Consider the following 26,386-nt stretch of genomic DNA (forward strand, 5'->3'; position numbering starts at 1 on the left):
CATATGGTATTTGTCGTTCTCTTTCTGACTTACTTCACTTAGTATGATAATCTCTAGGTCCATCCATGTGCTGCAAATAGCATTATTTTATTCTTTTTTATGGCTAATATTCCACTGTATATATGTACCACATCTTCCTCACCCATTCATCTGTCGATGGACATTTAGGTTGCTTCCATGTATTGGCTATTGTGAATAGTGCGGCTATGAACATTAGGGTGCATGGATCTTTTCAAAGTCGAGTCTTCTCTCCCTATGTGCCCAGGAGTGGAATATGACGTCCCACTTCTTTTAAAATCTTTTAAATGCCTTCAATCTTAAGGCTACTATTCTATGACAAACTTATTCTGTAATAGAGACAGAAATAAGCAAACATACATATGCACAAATGTGTGTTGGGTGAGTGTGTGTGCTAAAGGTGTGAGTTATATAATTAGACACATTTCTGCAGTGACTTATTGTATTTTATACTCTTTAAATAATCACCATGGTGTATGTTATAAGAATTTACAAAACACAGAGACATATTTATTGAATCTTCAAACACCTGTGGCACATAAACCCACACTATGCTCTTTATCAAATGCCAACATTCCACATTTGAGTAGTGGATATAGAATCCGGAGAAATGAAGTCAGGAAGAACAGTGAAAAATAAAATAAAACACATATGTGTTTGCTCTTATTTGGTGCTAGGTTAAGACATATCTTTGAAGATTATAGGAGCTGGTGACCCCAAAATTAACAGTAGGTACATGAAGAGGCATCTCAGTACTGACTAAATTTCATAATTGTAGGCAATCATTCGATGTAATGCTAATCGCTCATATTTTTAAAGTACAGATTTTTGTGCAGTTCCTAAAACAAAAGTGATGTTTGAGATTTCTTTGTCCACTTTAAAATTTTAAAGCACAATTCTGCAGTTGGTTATATCCATTTAACTAAGAGGGAGTTTGATCCAGATAAATTAATTGACTTGGTTTACGAAAATCACCAATGAGTGGTATAGCCAGAATTTCAGCCATGCCATTTTTGCTAAATGCTATCCAAAATCCAGAAATCAAGTAAGTTTGTTATAGCTCATAAAGTGTCCTTGATGGCTGAAGACAATCCCCCCAAAACTGCCCTAAGGAAAGAATGAAATGACTCAAGGTGGTAGAGTGTTGAACTTAATTTTTTACATAAGGAAAATAAGCATAACAGAAATTGAAGAGTTCTTGAATATTCTAGACTCTTCAAAAAACACTGGGATAGATTAGCAATGAATTTAATGAATCAAATCCTGTTTATTCTTTCTTTTTTGTAATATACTACTTGCTATGAATGGGATCCATCAACAGACCTTGTAATGTCAATATAAAAATTACAGGTGGAAAATAGGACTTAACAGTTTTCTTTAACACCTTCGAATTTTTGATGAATGATAAATTTTAAGGCTGCCTGAAAACATCTTTAAGTTCACATTTGTAATGCCTGTAGAAGACATGGCTAACTAGGGTTTCAGAAGATGATTTCTAAAAAGTGTCCCCAGTAAACGTCTGAGGTTCCAGCCACAGGGAGCATTCTGAAAGCCTAAGGTGGTCTTCAGTCAAGGATGAGGGCTGTGGGTTGCCAACAGCATCAGATTGGATATTTTCCCTTTTTCAGGACACACAGGTTCACTCCATTATTAGTTCCATAGAGACATCCAGTAAAATGAGAGCCATATGAAGGATTAAGGACATATACCTTTATTACTCAAGTTCTCTGCAACTTCCTCCTGGGATATAAAGTAATTCTGATATTCAAATTAATTCATAACACATTGTTGAATATGAAAACTGAAGGTCGACATTCCACTTGGAATCTCCCTTTATTAAATGCATATTGTATGTCAGGCTCTTGATTGAATATTTCTACACAATTGATCTAAATTGATTTCCACAGCCATTTTTGGAGCAAGTGCTATGATCTCTGATATGCTGACGGGAAGACTAAAAGACCAAAAGATCACAGAACTTATCCCATTATACACGCCTAGAAGGTTTTAAGGCTGGTTTTCAATACAGGTTTAACGAATTCCATGGTAGAGTGTTCTCTTTTCATGATGCCGCATTCAAACCAAGTTTTAGCCGTAACATTTTGAACAGCACAAGTTCCTTAATCATTTCCAAATTCCCACCTACTCTTGTCATGTTCGTTCTCATTTCTGCTGTTGTTGGTTTGCTGCATTTGGATTCCTCTCTTCGGATAAAAACCCTACCAGGAGCCATGATGCATTCCGTTTCAGACTTTGTCAATATTAACTGTCATCTTCACGATCACACTGAAGATTGCAATGGTGTTCTTCCCAGCAGTTGCCAAAGAAGGCATTCTTTCATATCCTGTAAATGGTCTCCAAGGTTGTTTCTCCAACAGAAATAGAGAATATTCTCTTTTTCCATCAAAGACACTGAAGAGTGCTTAAAAATATTCACATATTTTGCAAAAATTCAGGCTGGAAGATTTGAATATCATGATAGCCTTGGAAATAATCAAATTGCCAAAGGCATTGGCACATTGACTGTTGCAAGGTGACTTGGCCCTCTTTGATAAAAACAACAACAAAAAAACCCACAAAAACTTTTTATCAGTCAACCCTCTCAGAGGAAGATGTCTCTATGTAGAGTCATGAGGAAAGCAAAGGATTTGAAGTATTTCTGTTCACTGTCTGGTCTGATTCCTTACTCTGGAACTGTGCATTATTTCTTTGATCTGTAGATAAATACCAGCAGCCTCTGTACTGTTGAAAGTTTTTTTTTTTTTTAGCTTTATTCATTTATTTCTCAAGCAGTGATTATATAGAATCTCTGGCATATTCACTGTCAGCTCTAAATCTGGTATTCTGAGTTTGGTGGATTCAAGGCATTCTTTGGTATTTCACACACAAGGGGAACCCTTTTTAGTGCATCTTGAAAACACCAAAACGGTAGTCATAGGTCAGAAATTGCAGTCTTTCAATACAAATAACAATCACCAAAAAACCTGTGGAATCCACCTATTAAAAATGTAATCTGAACGTGGATTAATATCTCTGCTGGAAGTGACGGCTTTCCTATTAGCTCTATGGATAGTGACATAATCGATTAGAATAAATTTGGTTTCTTTTGGTTTCTTTCCAGATTGATTTAGGAGAAGACTATGCTCGTTTTCTATTTTGCATGTTTCAAGATATAATTATAAAGTTCTCTGTATGATTTTAGGAAGGAAAATTACAAACCTCAAATATTTCATTCTATCTTTAAGAACATGAATCTGTGAGTCTTTGAATTTATATTCAACTGCTTCCCCAAAGGATATGTGAGTTACACTGAAACTCAAGAGTTCAGCATGTTTCCTGCACAGTTTATTCACAGCCTAACCAACGAATGATCAATGCTGAATGAACTTTACATATAAAATATGCATTTGCAGAAAATAAAGGTATAACCAAAACCCCTGTCTTTCTCCTAATTCACTCCTGAGGCTGCCCATGGATTCTGAGGCAAAATCTGAGCCACAAAGAAACCAAGAATTTAAACAAAGGATGTACTGAATCCAGTCTGCACCCCATGGCTTAATGAAGCAAAGGAAGATGAAGCTGTGTACCAGAAAGTTCTGGCTGGAAGAAGAGACCAACTCAAGAGCCACTGCTTCCCACTGAGATAGAGTAAAAAGAACATACAGATTGATGCAGTAAAAAGAACACAAAGATTGATGCTTTAAAGACATGATTCAAAATGTTTAGGGGGTTGTGTTTAATGAATGTTATTTTTAAACACAGTACTGTAAATAAAAAGTATCCCTAGAGGTAAGTGAATAGGAAAATGGACATCACAGCAAACTAAAAAATTCTGGGGGATTGAATGCAAGGATTATCCTATACCAAAAAATATATATAATTAACAACAACAGCATTTAAGGAGTTTCAGCCCAAAAGTTATTTTCTGAGCTAATTTAAACTACTATAATTAAAAATATTCTGATTTTAAACATCACTGAATTAATTGAAAGGAATTCCATTGGTGACACCTGATTTATTGGACTGGACCATCAAATATGAACGTATCTCAATAAAGAGAGAATGAAAAAGTGGAGACTGATACATCTCCCTCAATGGATAAGGCTACAATCTTTGAATGAGTTTTCCAACTGCCAAAAGAGAATCCTTGAAAGCAAGAACTATATACCTCAAGAGAAATTATAATAATGGACAGACTTGAGTGCCCAAAACTGACTCAGTGAACATTTAGGAATTAGCAGAACATTTAGAAAGGAAGTTAATAATTATAAAACTAATTTTATTGATGGAAAAGAGAGTAGGGGCTGATAATTTTATAGAAATTCCAGCTACATGTAATAAATAATTAGATGATTTTTGTATTTGAAAATGTACTTGCAAAAGGGAGCAGTCTTATTATCATGGGACAGAACATAATGGGAGAACTTACAAATTGGCAAAGTGTGTGTGGGGGGGTGGGGGGAGGTATGGAACAAATAGTAACTGAATCAGACCAACAAAATAGAAGAGGAGAATTTCTGGTTAAATATGGCAGATTATATTCACAACCAGAAGTCCAAAAAAGCTAAAAGTACAGTGAAGGAATCAGTAAAGGCATTAAACCACATGGGCAAAGGATATTGTCTATAACATCAGATAAAATATGACAAAAAACTTCCAAACATGGTATGAGTTAAGATATCATGCCTTTCCCAGAAATGAAAGAGAGTCTGTCCAGAAAAAAAAAAGTTTTAAATTCTCAGCATAGTAAATAAACTCATACCAATATATCATGATTCATTGTGAGGCCAAAGGCAAGATTATTAAAGCTAGCAGGGGGAAAAAATGGTTGACATAAAAGGATTGTACAGCCCAACATCACTGTGCCTTGAACGAACATCACAGAAAGAAAGAGAAGAGTTCACATTTCTGAGGACTTTCATGCCAAACTCGAAATTTTTACCTGCCTTGAATGATACTAAATACAATAGCTGATTAGGGTGTGGTTAATTTAAGAATCTAGTAAATATACCTTCATGTTGAAACAGTAATTATAATATTAGGAATCAATCTAAGATCAATACTCTTTATCATCTCAAAAGAAAGGATCTTGGCACAAAGATTTAAAGTTGGTTACACTTCCTGAAAAGGGTTCCCATACTCAACAGAAAAAAAAAAAAAAGCTAAATTTAAAAGTGCATCCAAATAACAGGTTCTTGAGTCACTGGTTCTTTTCCGTGGTCATTTCTTGCAAAAAGATTAGCTAAATTACTAATTACCATATCAGTAATTTATTATTAATATATTAAGAAGACATGATTCAAGTGCTTTTTAGATTTGATGCTATGCATTTATTACCCAGCACGTAATATGATTTGAATTAATTTAATTGTGGAAATTGTTTCCGTAATATATCTCTAGTACAACAACCTCTAAAGAATGTCTGAGAGAGAAACGAATGGTTGTGGGAACTCATGGCAATAATATTTTTATATGCATGTACAAACAGCTGGAAGAATGAGTTTATGATCCAATTCACAGTAGGGTTCCAGTTTATAAATTCACGCAATATCTATATATTTGGGTTGAACAAAGAAACACGAATCTTCCTTGCACCATCACGCTCAATTAAATGCAGAGTACATCTTGTTTGTGGTTATGAAGAAGTCAAAAATAGTTCCTCCAGTAAAATAAATGTGGCAAAAGTCACGTAAAGCAAACTCATCAACATTCCTCACTTGGAGATTCCTTAAAAAGAACAACTACCATCTCAAAGTTCATTTAGAATACTGGTGTTCTAGGTAACTTATGCAAAGTCTTTTCTATTTTCTTGCCTCCACTGAAGTACAATGCTTTAGCTTTTTCTAAGATATGGTTCTGTTATTACATTATTTTTTTCCAATGTGGAATATTAAAATTCTCAAACACACAGGCAAGTTGGAAGAACAGTACAGTGAAGGCACATTTAACATCTGCAGAGATGGACATTTTTCTTTAGTAGATTTATGACATCGCTACTGATGAATTCACACCTCTTTCCGTTCTTATATATTTCTAAATATGTATTTAGAAACATATCAATGATTTTAAAAATAATTACATTATCAATATTTGTTTATGGGTACACAATTCTGAGTGTACCTGTCTATGGGTCAGGAACAAAGCTGTACACCTGTATAATTAAACAAAGGTGTACACCTGTATAATTAAACGCAGGTGTATACCTGTATAATTAAACTTCTGTCAAGATGCAGGATTCACCCTCACTCAGTTCCTTCACGGAATTCCCAATCAATTCACATCCCCACCCAGATGGACAATAGCATTCTGATTTTTTAAACCACAGGATTATTTTTCTTTTTCTCAAAGTTCATATAAATGTTAAAATAGAGTTTGGTTTTTGCTGTGTTGCTTCTTCCTTTCAGTATCTTTTTTTTTTTTTTTAAGATTCATCCGTGTGATTTTGTGTATCGGTAGTCCATATCTTTTTATTACTATTTAGTAGTCCATCGTATAAATATACCACCTTTTTTTTTTTTTCACTCATCTCCCTATCTGTGAACACCTGGAATATTGGGCTATTATGAATAAACCTGCTATGAGCACTCTTGGACAAATATTTGGTGGATATAGTTTCATCATCTCTTATGCAAATATTTAGGAGTAGGGGTGATTGGTCTTAGGGTATGTATGTTTATAGAATTATAGGAAACCTCTAATTTCTATCATTAAAATGTGAAAATTACTTTGTAATTTAATGTGTTTGTTACTTTATTATTGTACATAGAATTCTTTCAAGTTATATGTTGCACAATTTCTTGTTACTTTTTAAATTTTTAATTATTTTTTATTTTTTAATAGAATTTTTATCTTGTTACTTTTTTAATATCCACAATCCTCTTTGTCTTTTACTAGGAAATTCATTGTGACAGCTTGCTGGTTACTTCACAACTTGGATATATTTTAATTAACTTTCTGTTTTGTTTACACGCTTTCATCCAGTTTTATTTCATGAGACATAATTTTATACACAAGCCAGTTAATGCTTTATACATCAGGGGACATATCAAGTTCATTTTGTTATTGAAAAAGGATATTAAGCTTTCTAATTTACTACAGACAGCCCCACTTGCATTTTGTTCTGTGATATCCTTTATGGAATTACCTCAGTCTTGACAATGCTTTAATATAACGATATTTGAAAGTATTCATCCTAGAGCTCCTGCACCGATTCTCCCACATTGAAGGTTAAGCTTCTCCAAGACACAATTCTGGAATATTCTCAGCCCGCGGACCAGGACTTTTATAAAGTGTTTGTGTGTCTAAGACAGAGAGAGCCAGATTCCCATTTGAGGGAGTGGTGATGGCTTTCTGAAGTTAGAAAGTTTCTCTTACACATCCTTATGTTTCCAAGGCTTTGCACAGTGCCTGGCTGGTTTGATAATTATCTCTCAAAATCATATGCTAGTGTGACATACCTACGCCTTCAAATCAGTGTCTTCTTTTTTTTTTTTTTTTTTAATTTTTTAATTTATTATTTATTTATTATTTTTATTTTTGGCTGTGTCGGGTCTTCGTTTCTGTGCGAGGGCTTTCCCCAGCTGTGGCGAGTGGGGGCCACTCCTCATCGCGGTGTGCGGGCCTCTCACCATCGCGGCCTCTCTCGTTGCGGAGCACAGGCTCCAGACGCCCAGGCTCAGCAGTTGTGGCTCACGGGCCCACTCGCTCCGCGGCATGTGGGATCTTCCCAGACCAGGGCTCGAACCCGTGTCCCCTGCATCGGCAGGCAGACTCTCAACCACTGCGCCACCAGGGAAGCCCAAATCAGTGTCTTCTTGAAAGACCAGGTGAAGGTAGCATCACTGTCATTCTTCATCATCGTTCAAGAAGCGTGGAGAAGCTTACTCTCCCCTCGTCGCCCCCCCCTACCCTTTCTGTCCTCTTGTCCTCTTCCGGGTGGAGGACAGTATTTAGCACGTGATTCTGCAGCTCTTCCTGTCATTTCATGGAAGCCTGGAGATTTGACCCTTCGACAACATTCTCTGCATCCTTAAAGACAGGAGTTGTTGGGGTTTCATGCAGGATGAATCCAGGATAAAGGAGCATCCGGCTGAGGACCATGGCGCAAGGACCTCTTGATGAGATCAAGTCCTGGGTGGCTGTCTGGGTGGGCGCTGCCCTGCAACTGCAGGCGATCACTCGACACCGGAGAAGACTCCGTGGCCGTGTTGACACAGAACAGGTGGTTCCTTCCCCGAACTGAGGCTGTCTTTCCCTGCTCAGCATGGCCCGTTATGAAGACACGTGTCCCAGACGTGGAATGAGGCGACACTGGGAGCTGTGCTCCCACACGCGCTGTGCTGATTCTCTGCATGGTGCCGGCCGCTTGCCCTTTAACTCACCAGACACTTGGTGTGTCAGTGCTTGGCCGTCATAGGACCCAAGAAGACTGCTGTTCCGCTCAAGTGGGTCTGACACCACGGCAGCAAGTTCGAAAACAATTAATCAATACTACAGATTTTATAATGTGTGGGAGCTATGGGTAAGAAAAACGTACAGAATACATGAAAGGCATTGAGGTCTTATCAGCGTGGGTCCCAGGTCATTAAGGTACCAAAAGATTATTTTTTTAAATGGAAGTATAAAATGGTTCATTTTTCCTGTGCTTACTTTTAGGTATATGGATTTTAAAAAGCAATGATAAATGGCAAAGCCCGCCACCTCCAGAAGGATGTGCAGCTACAGAAACGGTCTACGATTCAATGACCAAGCTGCGGACGTCTGCCCTCTGTGGCCCTCTGGTTCTGAGGCTGGCAGAGTCACTGAATATCCTGCACATCCCTGGAACCAGGGACCCTTCCCCCAGAAGATGCACAAATGCACACAGTGTCCACAGAGCAAGTTGCACGCAGACATCCGTCTCTCCTGCTCTCAACCCACCACGACTCAGAACTTTTCAGCTTCCTTACAACAGAGCCAGACACAAGACACTTTGGCAAAAAAGGAAACACTTGCTGAAAATTTCGTGGGGCGATGGAATTGAGACTGCAGATTGCACTTCCCCATGTGATTCTTTCTAAAGCACGCCTGATGTCCTCGTTTATTTCCAAAGGAACTTTCTGTTTCCATATTTCCTCCTCTTTCTCCTCAACACTACCCTGCTCAGCTCCCCTTACTGACTCTGAGTTTTTTTGCTAAAGCAGTCAGGTCCCACCTGTGCTGTAAGCAAGTTATAAAAGTACCTGTTTAAATCAGTATAGATGTCTTGTTTGGTGGATATTCTATTACACATACTCAAACTATCACCTACAAATACATCGTCTGTACATTTCGGGTTTTACAGATCTGAAAGGAATTGCTGGACCAGCTATTTAGGAACCTTTGGGGAAATTTATGATATCAACTCTGGTTAAATGACTAAAGATGCAGTGATGCTGTTTCTATGCCATCTCATGCCGAGGTGTGCAAACAGCACACGTACGCACTCCCTCGAATTTCACTAAGAGTTTAGAGACTTCCCCATGTTTGCTTCTATATTCCAGGGAAAGAGAAAATTTGAATAAAAATACTTAATGGTGAGGAGCCAAAGGGTCCATGGCGATGTCTTTTATTCTCTCAAGTTTTCAAGTTAAAGATGAGAGTGATGGAGAATTTTAGAAACAGCACAGTTTCAGGAGGCCATGAGGTATGTAGTCAGAATACACATCATCGGCTTTTCTGTAGCAACTACATAAACAAAGAGTATGTGCATGTTTATCAATATGGTAAATAGTATTAATATATGTATTCCTTACTTCTCATTGTATTTCATGGAAAATGATGTTAAATATCACGTGATACTGAGTTTAATTTTTCCATTGTGATAGTTAAAGGAACAAAAATATTTTTCCTACAAGGTCTCCCTTTATAACCCATTACTTAGAATTAGAAGGTGGTTCCCACCCCTTACCCCTCCCCACCCCCCAAAAAATTCCCATCTCTACGATCTGGCTTGATCTTGTTGAACTTGAGTTATACTTGGAAATCGAAATACTGCCAAATGTTTTCTCTTTAATAACATGGTTTTCAAGGGGTTTGTTGTAGAATTGAAGGTAAAACAGAAACTCTGGAAAGATATATGAGTCTAACCCATGCTACCTTTATGAAACCGTTTGACACTCAGCAATTGAAGTTCAGAATTGGGGCTCTTGGTGGATAATCGGAGAGGACTGAAAGGCTGGAGGATGCATTGGGCTTTTTATACTTGTTAGGAAGGTTTATGTTCAAATTCTGTTCTTTAGATAATACACGCTGAAAGTGGGTATGATGTGTGGGAAAATGTGGAAACACGTGAGATGGAGGCGGAATTATTGCCAAAATCATAAAAGTCAACAAAGATGGCTGTTAAACTGTATTTAGTGATTAAAATGGAGAACATTATGAGAGCACAATGCAGAGCTTACATTGTAGCCAGTGGCGTATCTACTGCAAATGGTTTGACAGAAATGTCTGCCTTGTTTCAACTGGTCTGCATTGGATCACCTCCACGTACACAAACCAGGGTTATGGGCTTGAACTATATCCCCCCAAAAGTCATGCATTTAAGCCCTAAGCCCCAGGACCTCAAATGTGGTTGGATTTGGACATGGGGTCTTTAAAGAGGGGATGAAGGTCAAATGAGGTCATTAGGCTGGGTCTTGATCCCACAGGACGGGTGTCCTTGTAAGAAGACAAGGTAAGGACACAGACACACACAGAGGGATGACCCTGGGAGGACACAGGGAGAAGACGGCCATCTACACACCCAGGAGAGAGGCCTCAGGAAGAACCAGCCCTGCCCACACCTGGATCTCAGATTCCAGCCTCCAGGACTGGGGGAGACAAGTGTTTGTTGTTTAAGTGCCCCCCAGTCTGGGGCACTTTGTTACGGCATCTGGGCAAACTCATGCAGCCGGTTTCTAACTTCCATTATTATTTTATTACCAAGCTTTGACAGACATTGGCCTACCGTTGATGGCCGCCTATGAAATCAGTTTAGTGACATGTACTGAAATGAAGGAAAACACACAAAGACAACAGAGCCACATTCACAAAAACTCTGAGGAACACACATCGCCCACCCTCCCATGTCTGCTTAGCTCTGTGGCTTTATTTCAAGCATTCAGCTGACCCACACTTTCTTCCTTTGGATTTAATTAATTTAGCACAAGCAGTGATCAACAGATAAACCATGAGATGGTAGCTCAGGGACGGGTGCGTGTTTGTGTTATGTGTGCAAAAGTCACGTGGACAATTTTTACTTCTTCAGGGCACACCTAGGAGATTTCCGTGGCTGTACACCAGATTTCTTCCTACAGTCAAACCACACAGAACGTGTGAACCTGGCCGAGTGCTGAGTCAGAGAGACGAGGCCATTGTTGTTTATTGGGTTGGCCAAGATGTTCGCTCGGGTTTTCCCATAACATCTTATGCCATAATAATATCTAGGGATAAAATTTTCAGTAGGGAAAATGCATGACCCAGCCCTCACCCCGTGGAACATTTTGGCCAACCCAAATTTAACGCTCACAACTCAGATTATAAGAACGTTAAATTCTTTTCCATGATTTAAATCCTGAAACTCCAGATTTCAAAAACTGTTTCTATTCTTAGTGGAGAAAAGTTAATATTAATAAAAGATTATCAGAAACTCTAGGTTATAAAAAAACAGCCTTTGAACCCTTCCAAATGGGTGAATAACCTGACTTTTTTTTTTTTTTTAATGTCACGCTCCACGTCTAAATACATGCCATGTCACAATTCTTAGCTTCAGGAAAAGGCTGAGAAAATGATTTTTCATAGAGAATGTCTAAGGACATGCAGACTGACCTCCTCTGCCCTACAGCATCAACACTGCAGTAGCAAACTCACAAGCTTCCCACCTTGTTGTGTTTTTAGTGATAACTTGAAAGTTGTACTGAAAAAGGATGTGACGGAATACAGACATACTGTATTTTTTTTGTCCTATTTACTCAGTCTTTTTTTTTTTTTTTTCTTTTCTCTCTTCATCTTCCCAAATTTATTGTAAATGCTTCCCTTCTATCATGAGCTAAACGTGGAAATAACGGTGTGAGTGGAAGAAACCAATTGGCCGACTAGGAGAACGTTTCCTCTGTGTCCATATGTTGAACTAGGTGATGTATTCATGTAGCTGAGTAAGTTAATATGTGTTGCCTTTGCCATAGTAATATCTAGGGGTAACATTTTCAGTAGGGAATGCATGACCCAGCCCTCTCCCTGTAGCAGCTCTGTGTTAATCCAAGCGTGGTCTGCAGTTCAGCAGATGAATGAACCTGGGGAAGTTTAGAAGTTAAACTGCATGGACCCCACCCTGGACCTTTTGAATCAGAAGCTTGTGCAAGAATCTGTGTGTTAACAAGCTTTCCATAGCATTCTTATCTACGCTAAAGCCTGACAACCACTGTTCTAGTGGGTTATATACAAAACGGAGAGGGTATATACAAAGCAAGAATGGCCATCATCAAAAAGTGTACAAACAATAAATGTTGGAGAGGGTGTGGAGAAAAGGGAACCCTCCTACACTGTTGGTGGGAATATAAGTTGGTGCAGCCACTGTGGAGAACAGTATGGAGGTTCCTCAAAAAACTAAAAATAGAGCTACCATATAATCCAGCAATCCCACTCCTGGGCATATACTGGGTTGGCGAAAAGGTTCGTTCGGGTTTTTCCGTAACATCTCATAGAAAAACCCGAATGAACCTTTTGGCCAACCCATTATCTGCAGAAAACTGTAATTCAAAAAGCTACATGCACCCCAAAGTTCACAGCAGCACTATTTACAGTAGCCAAGACATGGAAGCAATCTAAGTGTCCATCAACAGATGAATGGATAAAGAAGATATGGTACATATATATAATGGAAAATTAGCCATAAAAAAGAATGAAATAATGCCATTTGCAGCACATGGATGGACCTAGAGATTATCATACTAAGTGAAGTAAGTCAGAAAGAGAAAGACAAATACCATATGATAACACTTATATGTGGAATCTAAAAAAAAAATGAAAGAAATGAACTTATTTATAAAACAGAAACAGACTCACAGACATAGAAAACAAACTTATGGTTATCAAAGGGGAAGGGGGCGTGGATAAATTAGGAATTTGGGAGTAACATATACATACTACTATATATAAAATAGATAACCAACAAGGACCCTGTATAGCACAGGGAACTCTACTCAATATTTTGTAATAACCTATATGGGGAAAGAATATGAAAAAACTAGATACATATGTATGTATAAAGGAGTTACTTTGCTGTACCCCTGAAACTAACACAACATTATAAATCAATGATACTTCAATTTAAAAAAAGTTTTAAAAAAACCCATAATGCCTGGCATGTGGCAGATGCTCAATCAATATTTTACTAATATCCAAAAAAATATATTGTAGATAAGAGAAGTAAAGTCTTAAACAGACTTGGCAAGGCTCTCCCCAGAAAGGTCCATCAAATTTGAGACCAAACACATTGGTTAGATATTAACCAGGTGAGGGAGGGAAAGTATCTTAAAAAGATTGACAATTGGGAGTTAAAGTCTGCTGGTTTAGCCATATCATCGTACAAACACTATACATTTTCATTTAAGCTGTATTTGATAAGTTAGTTCAAATTGCTCACTCTCTACTGTAATAAAACATAGACAGTGCATATAGCATAGGACGTCACTATGGAGATGGTACGAAAGTGCTCAAGTGCGTACTCTTCCTAGTGAAAGTTGAAAGCTAAGATAGAAGAAGTCGCAGGGATATTGCCTGGCTTCCTGCCTCACTGTAGGTATAAACATAACTAAACAGCTTCAACTGTTTGATAAAAATCATACGACGGAAACAGTGGGGAGATGAAACAGAACCGCCTACACGTTCAGAAAGAACACTCAGGGTTAAAACCCGTGAACGCCAGGTGTACTCACAAGTCCCCGTGCACCCATGGCGCATTAATATGTGCAGGAAGATGGCAGGACATCTTTGAATTAACTCACTAGTGTGTCTGAAAGGGTAGCAAGTTTGGAAAATAGAGGAAGAAGCACTAACTGGAAAAATTCAAAACAGGAAAGAAATTAATGCCCCTATTGAATAACTGCAACGTTTGGATGTAGAAAGGATAGCTGAATTCAAATATTAAAACAGTTGTAACCAGGAGACCTTTACTGAAAATTTCTCATGTAGAAAACATGACTCCAAGCTTACTATCAATGTTTGGAGGGATAATCTAGCTAAATGTATTTATCGGTGTGCATATTTAAGTCTTTGTCAATAAACTGTAATGTTTTAAGGACTGTGGCATGTCCTTGGAGTAATGCCATGCACTTTCTTTCCACGTACTTTAGTACATGAGTGGGTGGCTATATGGATGTATCCTTAAAAGCCATGAGGCTGAGCTTCCACAATGGCTTATGTGATCATCAGCAATCATTAGGTAAACATCCACTCAGCTGGGGAGAACGTGACCGTCTGACACACAGATAGATTAAGGGATCTTAAGAAATCCATGCGTACGTTCTAAATAGAGACTTTCCTATTTGAGATAAGAATTTAAGATTTATTTTTATAAAGACTTTTATTCAAAAGTCCATGGGTGATTTGACCCTTGGCCAAGTTCTGCCAAAAAAGAAGCCTGACATCTACTTTATGGTAACATTCCTTATTATTGACTTGGCCGAAAAGTTCACTCTGGTTTTTCCGTAACATCTTATGGAAAAACCCGAACGAACTTTTCGGCCAACCCGACTCCTAGGCATTCAACTAGTGGAGGCTCCTTGCCAATACAATGACACTCTATCGAGAGAGCTGCTAAAAATGAAAACAGAAAATAAAAATAAAATAAAAACAACCACCCGTGTTGAAAGGATGATCTAGTAAACAACGTCAGTGAACTATTTCTCACGTGAATATGTTAATGTCATAATTAAGCTGAAGGACTGACTCAGCTCTGCACAAGGATTGTTTCATTCACTTGCAGATTTCTGTAACTGACAGGCACCGGAAGCAACCTGGTGTGTGCAGATAATAAAATGTTAAGTCTGGGGGCTTCCCTGGTGGCGCAGTGGTTGAGAGTCTGCCTGCCAATGCAGGGGACACGGGTTCGAGCCCTGGTCTGGGAAGATCCCACATGCCGCGGAGCAACCGGGCCCGTGAGCCACAACTACTGAGCCTGCGCGTCTGGAGCCTGTGCTCCGCAACAAGAGAGGCCGCGATAGTGAGAGGCCCGCGCACCGCGATGAAGAGTGGCCCCCACTTGCCACAACTAGAGAAAGCCCTCACACAGAAACGAAGACCCAACACAGCCATAAATAAATAAATAAATAAATTTATTTAAAAAAAAAATGTTAAGTCTGGGACATTACTTTCACGCTCAGCTGTTTTTAGTTCCTGAAATAAATACTATCTCATGGGATCTATTAGGTTTATTCCCCTTCTGGATGAAGCGTAGCTGCGTTGTACTGAAAGCAACCACTGAGATCATTTTATTTTCTAGGAAAATGAGGCATTTAAAAGAAAAAGGACTTGCCCAAGGTCATCAAGTTAGCCTCCCCGGAGTCCAAATATTCTGTATGCTACTTTAAACATGAGGCTCCTTTAAATAAAAGAGTTTAAGACTTTTTTCCCCTTTCTGAGCGTGATTGTAAAAATCAAGGACAACTTATTTATCATTCTCAGAATTAGTTGGAAAACAATAAAAGAATGTTTACTTTCAAGGTTCCATTCTTGCTGGCCTATTTAGGGGAAAAAAACCTATTTCTTATATTTATGTGCTATAAATATTTTTTAAAAAACGATACATGTGCTGAAAAGAATTGGCAGATGGTTGTGTTTTGTTATGGGATACTGCTAAAATTCATTCAATGAAACGATGATAGGAACCCAATGCATAATAAAGATTATTTACGTGTACAACTTAAAAAAAAAGAACATTTAAAAAAAATGAAATCTACAGGGTAGAGTTCATGTTAGGATGATGTAGCTTCAGCAAGTCCAAGAGAAGAGAATAATTATGTAAAATCCCAAATGACTGAGCATTACAAGAATCACTCAATTCCTAACACACCGCTTAGTATTTGCAATGCACTGGATAGTGTAATAGGTGAGGCAAATGCATGTTTTAACCTTAAAATCCTACAATCTTATTGATTAAAAGAAGATTGTGCAGAGGTTAAGAAAATAGAAAAAAAAATCCCATGCTTTGGGATTTTTAAGAGTTCTTGCAATGACTAAGACGATATTATTGTTGTTAATTATAATGATACTCACTTACAAATATAGTTGGTTCTCAATAAATATTTGCTAAATACCTGAATGGATCAATGAATGAATGAACTCCTGGTGGATGTGTTCAATTCCCAACTGTGCATCTCATCCTTCTAAGGAAATCGGGTAAAGGACATTTTTGCCGAGCCACACGTTGAAAACATTGTAAGAATTAAACATCCTGAGAACATCTGTTATCATTAATTACATGAAGTGCTCATGTCTTTTTCAACACCAGAAACTAGAAAAAAGTATTACAGGAAAATGTATAATTCCAAGCAAGGCAGAGTAAGAACATAGTTAAGTGTAAAAGTAACCCAGTGGCTAAAGAAGTGGAAATTCAATTCCAATTTTGGCTTCCATTTGTAATTTCTTTATAATTGTCTTAAATTTGAATTTTATTATTTTCATATATATCTCTAGGAATTTATATATATATAATAAAATAAAAATATAATACAAACTTATAACATATAAATACATAACATAAATAAAAATATTATATGTATGTATACGTGTGTATATATATATTCCTCTCTCCTCCCTTAGGAAATAGTTGCAGGTTTTGGGTTTTTTTTTTTTTGAGATATATTTGACGTACAAATATACAAATATATGTACAAATGAGATAAATTTGATGTACACTGTGTAAGTCTAAGCTGTGTAACATATTGATCTGATACACTTATATTGCAAGATGATCTCCATTATAGTGATAGCTAATACCTCTATCATGTTACATAATTACCATTTCTTCCAGTGTTGGGAACAATTATATTCTTTTGGTTTTTAATGCAGTTCACCTTGGTTAGAAATGAAACATTGACTGAAGTCCTATTTCTGAGAATAACTGATGTAGTCCAATCGTATGATCCCTGAATAGCAGATAATGCAACAAAGTTGAACTCTGAGCATCTCGATACATTATGAAATTATATCTAATTCACTGCTGCACACTAAACTTTATATGTGATCTCATCAACTGAAAATCATCTTTCAAAGCAGAAGTCTTGATTCTTTTCCTCACCTTTCCACAAAGTGTCCTCTTTGCTAGGTTTTCCTGCTTTAGTGAAGACTGTATCATCCAGTTGATTGATAACAAGTAACTGAATCTGTCCTACATTACTCGTATATCACCACAACCGGGATGTGCCAATCATTCTAATTTCCATAGAGCTGCCAGAAAGCATGTTTTAAAATATAAATCTTAGCAGATAGCCCCCCTATTTCAAACGCAGAATGTCTTCTCATTACACTTTAAAACTCCAACCCCCTTATCTGGCCTTATTAACCCAGAAATGGGGGTGATGGTGTACTTCTCGGATCCTCTCCCTTATCACATGTGGTCTGCTCTCCTGGATTTTCATTCCTTGAAGTTACCGTGGGCCCTAGCTCAAAGCCCCCCCAGCCCCATTTTTCACATCTGTTTTCTCTGCCTGTTATACTCCTTACTAGGACTTTGCATGGCTGGCCCCAAGTCTTCCTCTGGGCTCAGCTCAGGTGTCTCATTCTCAGACCCTGGAACCTCGCTGACCATCTTACGCATTCTGTGAGCCGTCTCCTCAATGACACTTATCACACATGCCTGATTTCTTCGCGCACTGTCTGTAGTTTCTCTGGTCTGCTCATGGTTTGTTAGCTTTCCATCCCCCACACCGGAATGTAAAATTCATAAGGTGGTTTCTAGTCTTGGGTTTACCTTCACTTCCATATCACCAGCCTCTAAACTGACTTAGCACACACCAACCAATATAGGTAGGTGCTTGTTTGGGGCTGAATGGTATCTCCCCCCAAATTCGTATGTTGAAATCTTAACCTCCAGGACCTCAGAGTGTGACTGTGCTTGCAGATGGGGTCTTTAAAGAGGGAATGAAGGTAAAATGAGGTCATTAGGGTAGGTCCCAATCCCATAGGACTGGTGTCCTTATAAGAAGAGAAGATTAGGACACAGACACACACAGAGGGATGAGCCTGGGAGGACACAGCTGTCTACACACCCAGGAGAGAGGCCTCAGGAAGAATTAGCCCTGCCCACACTTGATCTCAGACTTCCAGCCTCCAGGACTGGGAGAAATAAATTTGCTTTTTCAGGCACCCAGTCTGTGGTATTTTGTTATGGTGGCCAGAGCAAACTCATACAGTACCCCCCAAATATTGAACCATATTCATCAAATATTCTTTCTATGTAAAGAAAATAGAACTTTATTTCTGGGAATGATGGCACTGTTTTCAAAGTTGGCCCCTTGTTTTGTTTAATTTTGCCACACCATTATCCCATATGACATCATTTTAATCTGGAAATAATTTAAATGAACATTCGCAAGAAAATGGCTATTGGGAAATTGTCTGTGACCCCAGAATGTCACAGTCGAGAATGCTGACTCAGTGTATGACAGGGCCACCTGCGCCAAAGAACCAGTTGCCTTAATAAACGCACGTACCATCTGACTTAGAGGAGAGGTCTACTGTGCTGATTTTAATAGATTCTAACATCAAAAAGCACTTCTGTGTTAAGCTCTAATAAGATGGAAGCTTGCACATAAAAAACTGTGTCTGTGAGTCACACTAACTCCCAGCGTTGGATCACTGCTGATGGAACATTCGACTGTTCTGAGAGAGAAGTCGGTGACAAAAGAGCTCATTTTTTAATCAGCTTGTGCTGCAGAGAGGAGTGATCACTAACGTCGGGACTGACAACTCAGGGGCAGCTCCGTGGGAAGTGAAGCAGGTCAGTGAGGTTTCCCAAGCTGACGAACTCAACTTGCAGGAGAATTCTCTGAGTGGTGTATTTGAAAGATAAGTTTTTATACAATCTACATTTGAGGATTAGTCTATCGTATGTGACTGTAATTTAAATGTAACTCACGGAATATGGTTTGGTAGGCAAAGCAATGGAAATGCATTCAAAGATGTGGAATTAATTAATGGAATTAATTAATTAATGTATGTGGAATAATTAATGGATGTGGAATTAATTAATGGAATTAATTACATTCTCCCCTTTATATCTGGATGATACAGGGTGAATCATTTCACTTCTCTGTTAATTTAGTTGTCCATAAGTGTTGAATGGGACAAAATCAGACTAATTTTAAGGTTGCTTACTGTTCTGCAGTTTTATGACTTTAAGTTCCCTACTGGCCCATCTCAATAGACAGAGGTACCTGTCTCACAGGTGAAAAAACTAGAACTGAAGGGGCATTTCAAAATATCATGCCAATGGAAGCAAATTAAATGTCCATTGACAGATGAATGGATAAAGATGTGGTATATATATGCAATGGAATATTACTCAGCCATAAAAAAGAATGAAATAATGTCATTTGCAGCACCATGCATGCAACTAGAGATTATCATACTAAGTAAAATAAGCCAGACAGAGAAAAACAAATATCATATGATATCACTCATAAGTAAAATACAACAGAAATGAACATGTCTATGAAATAGAAACAGCCTCACAGACATGGAGAACAGACCTGTGGTTGTGCAAGGGGAAAGGGTTGGGGGAGGGGTATATTGGGAGTTTGGAACTAGCAGATGCAAACTGTTATACAGAGAATGGATAAACAACAAGGTCCTACTATATAGCACAGGGAACTATATTCAATATCCTGTGAGAAACCATAATGGAAAAGAATATGAAAAAGAATGTGTGTGTGTGTTTGTGTGTGTGTGTATCTGAATCACTTTGCTGGACAGCAGAAATTAACACCACACTGTAAATCAACTATACTTCAATAAAATAAATAAATAAAAAATCACGTCAAGATGCATAGCAGAATTGCGGAGTTAAGTAAGATTTGCCCCTCTGTTATAAGTGAACTCTTTCATTCAGTTCTCATTTGGCTGATGATGATATGATAATATCATACATGATATCATAACCATATATGATATCATAACCATATATGATATCATATCATATATCATATCGTATATGATGATATGGTGATGAGGATGGTTATAATGATGATGATGGCAGTGTTGGTGGTGGTGAGGGTGGTTTAATGACTATATAGCTGTCAGGCATTTCGTTAGGTCCGTAGTTTTCCAACTTGAGAACATGCAAGAACTGCCCAAGCTTTTAAAGAAGCAAATCATGGGCTTTCCTTCTACAGATTATGAATCTGCAGATCTGTCAGTCATTATGGTCTCTCAGTCATTATGGTGGATATAGTACACAGCACTTACATAGAGAAACACTCCAGAGACTGTACCCTAATATCTTTTAACGATTGATATTTAATGGAAAACACAAACTATAGCATCTCCAGGGATGTCCACAGACTTTTACACTGACTACTTTTTATTTGAAGGGACGCACTGGTTTTCGACTGAACTGAACATAATTCACATCTACTGTTTCTCATATAGAAGACATCCTTCCTCACTACTTGCTAAATATCAAATCTCAGTACTTAGGAGTCTGTTCTCTCCAAATGTCCTCTCTTCATGCTGTCCACATTGAGCTCAGAGGGATACTTTTGAATTATGATGGTTTCACTGACTAGCGGATAAAACCCACCAGAATTATTGGACCTAGAACACCGTGTGAAACATGGATCTTTGGGAAATCCAGTCTCAAACATAAAGCATTTTTTCTTCAGATGCTTATAATCCAGCATCCAGAATCCAGAACTTAATGATCATGGTTTCAACTCACAGGTCAGGAAAGAGAAAGACAGTGTAGGATGATGTCAGTGGTACTTATTGGTTAGTTTGAGAGCAGCGTCCATCCTTGGGTCATTGGCTAGAACTCAATCACGTGCCGTCCCGAACTGTAAGACAGGACGACAGACGTGATTGCTCCGTGTGCCTAGAAGACAGAAAGAATGGCTGTGGTGCTTCTCCACCAAAGCTGGAGAGAGATTGATGTGAAATGTGCATTACAAGCTTTCTAAGTAGCCCAACATGACTGGAGCCTAACACACGTGTAAACACAGAGGATGACAAGACTACGAAACACGTGAAAGGGAAAAATCAGAGCCCCTTGTATGTACCAGCAAGGAGTTTGACTTGTATTCTATAAGCACAGTAGAATCAGGGAATAATACGAGTCTTGACATCACGTCTGATTTTCCAGAGATGATCCTCAAAACCTTTTCACTAAGGTGCTGGGAAACTCTTAACTGTGCAGGAGTGGATTTCCTGAAGAGACTTGTAATATGGTACAGCCTGGACCCTGCATACATTTCTATAAGCCTTTTAGGAATTGGTAGCTCTCCTAACAAGTGAAAGAATATCCCAAGGTATAACCTTGGATAAACAAAGCAATTGGATAACCATGTTCAATGCAGCCTTATTCACAACAGCCAAGATGTGGAAACAACCTAAGTGTCCACCGAGAGATGAAGAGAAAAGGAAAATTTGCTAGATCCATACAATGGAGTACCATTCAGCCTTTAAAAGCAAGGCAATTCTGCAATACGGGACATGCATGGACCTCGAGGACACCATGCCAACAGAAATAAAATGAGTCACAGAAACACAAACACTGCACGATCCCACTTATATGTGGAATCTAAGACAGTCAAATCCACGGGCTCAGACTGGACTGAGCTGCCTGGGGTTGGGAGGAGGTGGAAATGGGGAGTTTGGAATCAAAGGGCACAGAGTTTCAGGTAAGCAAGGTGAGTTCCAGCTCTGCTGTCCCACAGCGTACCTTGAGTCAACAATACTGTCCACTTAAATTTTTGTTAAGAGGACAGAGCTCATGTGAAGTGTTCTTACCCCAATAGAACAGGCGTTTTTAAAAAAGAAAGAAAATCCCAAGAACCCCAAACAATGTGAAACCAAAACACCAACCAATGAAAAGCAAATCCGATGAGTTGAAACCAAAACGTAGGCTGTGGGCAAGGTCAGATTTTTTGGTTTGTTTGTTTGGTGTGTGTGTGTTTGGGGGGTGTGTGTGCGTGTGTGCGATTAAATACGAACACTGTGGAAGGAACCTGGAGATTCAGGCCGGGGCCCATCAAACAAGAGCAGGACCCAGGAGCCCTCCAGCAGGCAGCATTCTTGGCAGGAGCTAAACTGGTCTTAGGTCAATATTTATCTTGGCTTCTGGCAGAAGCCAAAGCAAATATCTCTGGAAGAAAGCAATTCCCACTGAGGGCACAGATGCTGCAATTATGTTGAATCAAAGATGAGATCATAAAATAAATAACCAAAATCCAAGAGGAGAAGCCTCTTTGAGTGACAAAAGCAGAGGATTTGGGAATGCAAAGCCATACTATAATTGGGATTATCATACAAAGAATATAAAAACCAGGTCTGGAATGTTTAAAAGCATTCAGAGGATAATGAAAAATCTGAGGGTGTATCACTTTTGAAAGCAATCAGTTAATGTGAAAAAGAACAATGCTGACATTTTAGAAAATCTTTGAATTTAAAAATCCAAAAGATGGATAACAATCAATTTATCTATAGCTTAAGGGAACGAATATGAAAATCGAAAAGGACTGAAAAATGCAGTTCAGGGATATAATATGAGAAAAATAAATAGGACGTAGAGAATGTGAAGATCTGACACACATCTAATCAGTCACAACAGAAGAGAATACGCAAATTAGGAAACTAGGCAATACTCAAAGATTTAAAAGCTAAGGATTTTCCAGAACTGGAGAAAAACATGAACCCACAAAAATGGAAAGGAACCCCCAAAAAAGCAGTAGACAGACTCATCAAAGTGAGACAAAATAGCCAAAGGGAAGATCTAAAAAGACCAGGAACAAAGGCATACTTAAGTTAGACTCCCGGCACCTTACAAAAGCAACAATTCCTCCCGATTCTACCTTTGCCTTTGGGCCATTTAGAGCTGTTGCCCTGAATCACATAGAGGTTTCAGAGGATCCATAATCATGAATCCTAAAAAAATAATTTGTAAAGATTTTGTTTGGTTTTTGCTTGTTTTGTTTTACAGGGAGAGCGCCAGTTGTGAGACAGTCTTGATTTTGCAGGACTGATGATTTTCACTACTTGCTTTCTTCTTTGTTTTTGTTTCTTTTCTCTCAGCAACGAATCTCCAAGGTGTATCTCTCTCTCCCCTAATTCCTTCCCCCAATGGCCCCTGCCTACTAAATCAAAGTCAATATCTATAATTACTTTTGTTTTGCTGTAAACATGCAATTGAACAAAAAATAGATAACTTTGGCATCAGAGAACAATAACAAAAGAAATATAAAGTACCTTGACTATTTCTATGAGTACTGATACACATTTTTTTAATGGAGAAAATTCTCACATGTAAAGTAGGACGTTCATTTAATTGGTTAATGAAATGATTCGGGATGAGAGATAATTCTCTGGGTCTGTGATGTTTCATGCTGTTTGGAGGGATTTTTATCTTATGATTTTTTTCTGGGGGTGCCACTAATTGTCAAGGAGAATTTACTCTTAGGGACCCTGACCACACCTTTGAGAAGCAGGGAATGTATCAGAGTTCGTGACAGCAGCCTCAGTGGAGTCAGAAGACACGATTCCGAGACGTAGGAGCCCATTCGTGTGCAAGAGGCATAGGTGTCAGATGAGGATACAAGTAATGAGAGATGGGAGGTTACGAAAGAGGAACTAGAAAGTGCAGTCGGCAAAGCTGAGCCGGGTCCCCAGTGTTCCCCCAGGGTCCCCACTGTTCCCCCAGGGTCCCCTGTGTTCCCCCAGGGTCCCCACTGTTCCCCCAGGGTCCCCTGTGTTCCCCCAGGGTCCCCACTGTTCCCCCAGGGTCCCCTGTGTTCCCCCAGGGTCCCCACTGTTCCCCCAGGGTCCCCTGTGTTCCCCCAGGGTCCCCTCATCCCAATCCTTTGTTTCTAATTCCCAAGGGATGTCCAGCAACACAGGTGTCAACTGACGGTCATTCCCAGGTCCATTTCTAGCCCAGATTTGACAACAGTTGAGGCTCTGTCCCAGCTGTGCTTTCAGTCTTAGAACTGGGCAGAAAAGTAAAATCTAAACAAATGAACAGTTCTATTCAAAGTATAAACATGCATTAGGAGGTTGGGATTGACATATACACACTACTATATATAAAACAGACAACTAACAAGGACCTACTGTAGAGCACAGGGAACTCTACTCAATATACTGTGATAACCTATAAGGGAAAAGAATCCAAAAAAGTTATATATATATAACTGAATCACTGTGCTGTATACCTGAAATTAACATGACATTGAAAATTAACCGTACTTCAATAAAATATATATATATAATTTAAATGACACACCACACAGTTTTAAAATATTTAGTGGTGAAGAATGCAATAAATGATGTTGAGGGAAAAAGAAAAAAATCCTTGATACAGAATTAAAGCTATTTGATATTATGCTTACTTCTATTATTTTGTCTATTACATAATTTCCTGCAGATAAACAGAAATGATACATTCTGCATTGCCTTCTGTTTCTGTTTTTACTTACTTAATCACTAGCTTTCTAAAGAGAACACACCTTATTTCAAGTTATAAATATGGGTGGAAAATAAGAAATGCAAACTGTCACCCTGACATCAAATATTTTATTGCACTGGCACTTAAAAAAAAAAAACTACAGTGAATTTCTACATTATATATGCTTTAAAGTGAAACAAAACATTTATCTTGGTGCCAGTAATGCTCTGGAACCCAGATCCCAGAGCCACATCTAAACCAGGGTATCTGTGTTCCATGAAAGTTCAAATTATATTCAGTGGTTACATTTTAAATAAGAACAGTAATAAGAAAGACATTGTTAAATTGTTTCTGAAAATTTAGGAGAAACATGGGTAGCATGGGTAGTGCAAATATAATAAAATAATATAATACCAGGTATACTTTAAATATTTGTTACACAGTCCAAGCTTTCTGTTGGTTTTGCACTAGACGGTAATGCTTTTTCCTTTAGATAAGGTGTGGTGATTCTTTCAAATTAGTAACCTGCCTCTTCTGCTGCTCGGTATTAAAAATAGGTCAGTAATGACCCTCCTTTACAGATAATTCTTTATAACTGAAAATAGAAGCTCTCCTTATTCCAGGCTTTCCATGTTCATCTGAACATAGAAACATGCTCATTTCCATGTTCAGGTGCTTTAAAAAGTGGCTGTAAAGAGACACTGTTCTACATGCAGTGAGTTAGGCTTCATTAGAATTGCGCACGTTACAGAACGTCTGCGGATGCCTTTATTCATCTAATTATAATATTACATGGAAGAAAGGTGTGTGTGTGTGTGCGCATGCGCAAATATGTAGCTATCCTTTATTTGAAGGATGCTGTTCTTTTTTTTATTGAAGGATAGTTGATTTACAATGTTGTGTTAATTTCTGCTCTACAGCAAAGTGATTCAGTTATACACAGATATACATTGTTTTTTTGTATTCTTTTCCATATGGTTTATCACAGGATATTGAATATAATTCTTTGTGCTATACAGTAGGTCCTTGTTGATAATCTATTTTACATATATTAGTGTGTATATTTTAATCCCAAACTCCCAGCCCATCCCTCCCCCACCCCCCTCCCCGATGGCAACCACAGGTCTGTTCTCTATGTCTGTCTCTTTCTGTTTTGTAGATAAGTTCATTTGTGTCGTATTTTACATTCCACATATAAATGATATCATATGATATTTGTCTTTCTCTGACTTCACTTAGTATGATAACCTCTAGGTCCATCCATGTTTCTGCAAATGGCATTATTTCATTCTTTTTCATGGTTGAGTAGTGAAAAATGCTATTCTTTTTTTTTTTGGTTGCCTTGGGTCTTCGTTGCTGCGTGCAGGCTTTCTCTAGTTGCGGCGAGCGGGGGCTACTCTTTGTTGCGGTGCGCAGGCTTCTCATTGCGGTGGCTTCTCTTGTTGCAGAGCACAGGCTCTAGGCACATGGGCTTCAGTAGTTGTGGCTCGTGGGTTCTAGAGCACAGGTTCAGTCGTTGTGGCTCGGGGGTTCTAGAGCACAGGCTCAGTCGTTGTGGCTCGTGGGTTCTAGAGCACAGGCTCAGTAGTTGTGGCTCATGGCTTCTAGAGCGCAGGCTCAGTAGTTGTGGCTCGCGGGCTCTAGAGCGCAGGCTCAGTAGTTGTGGCTCATGGGCTCTAGAGCGCAGGCTCAGTAGTTATGGCTCATGGGTTCTAG

Source organism: Balaenoptera ricei, chromosome X (assembly GCF_028023285.1).
Source record: "Balaenoptera ricei isolate mBalRic1 chromosome X, mBalRic1.hap2, whole genome shotgun sequence".
Taxonomy (NCBI): domain Eukaryota; kingdom Metazoa; phylum Chordata; class Mammalia; order Artiodactyla; family Balaenopteridae; genus Balaenoptera; species Balaenoptera ricei.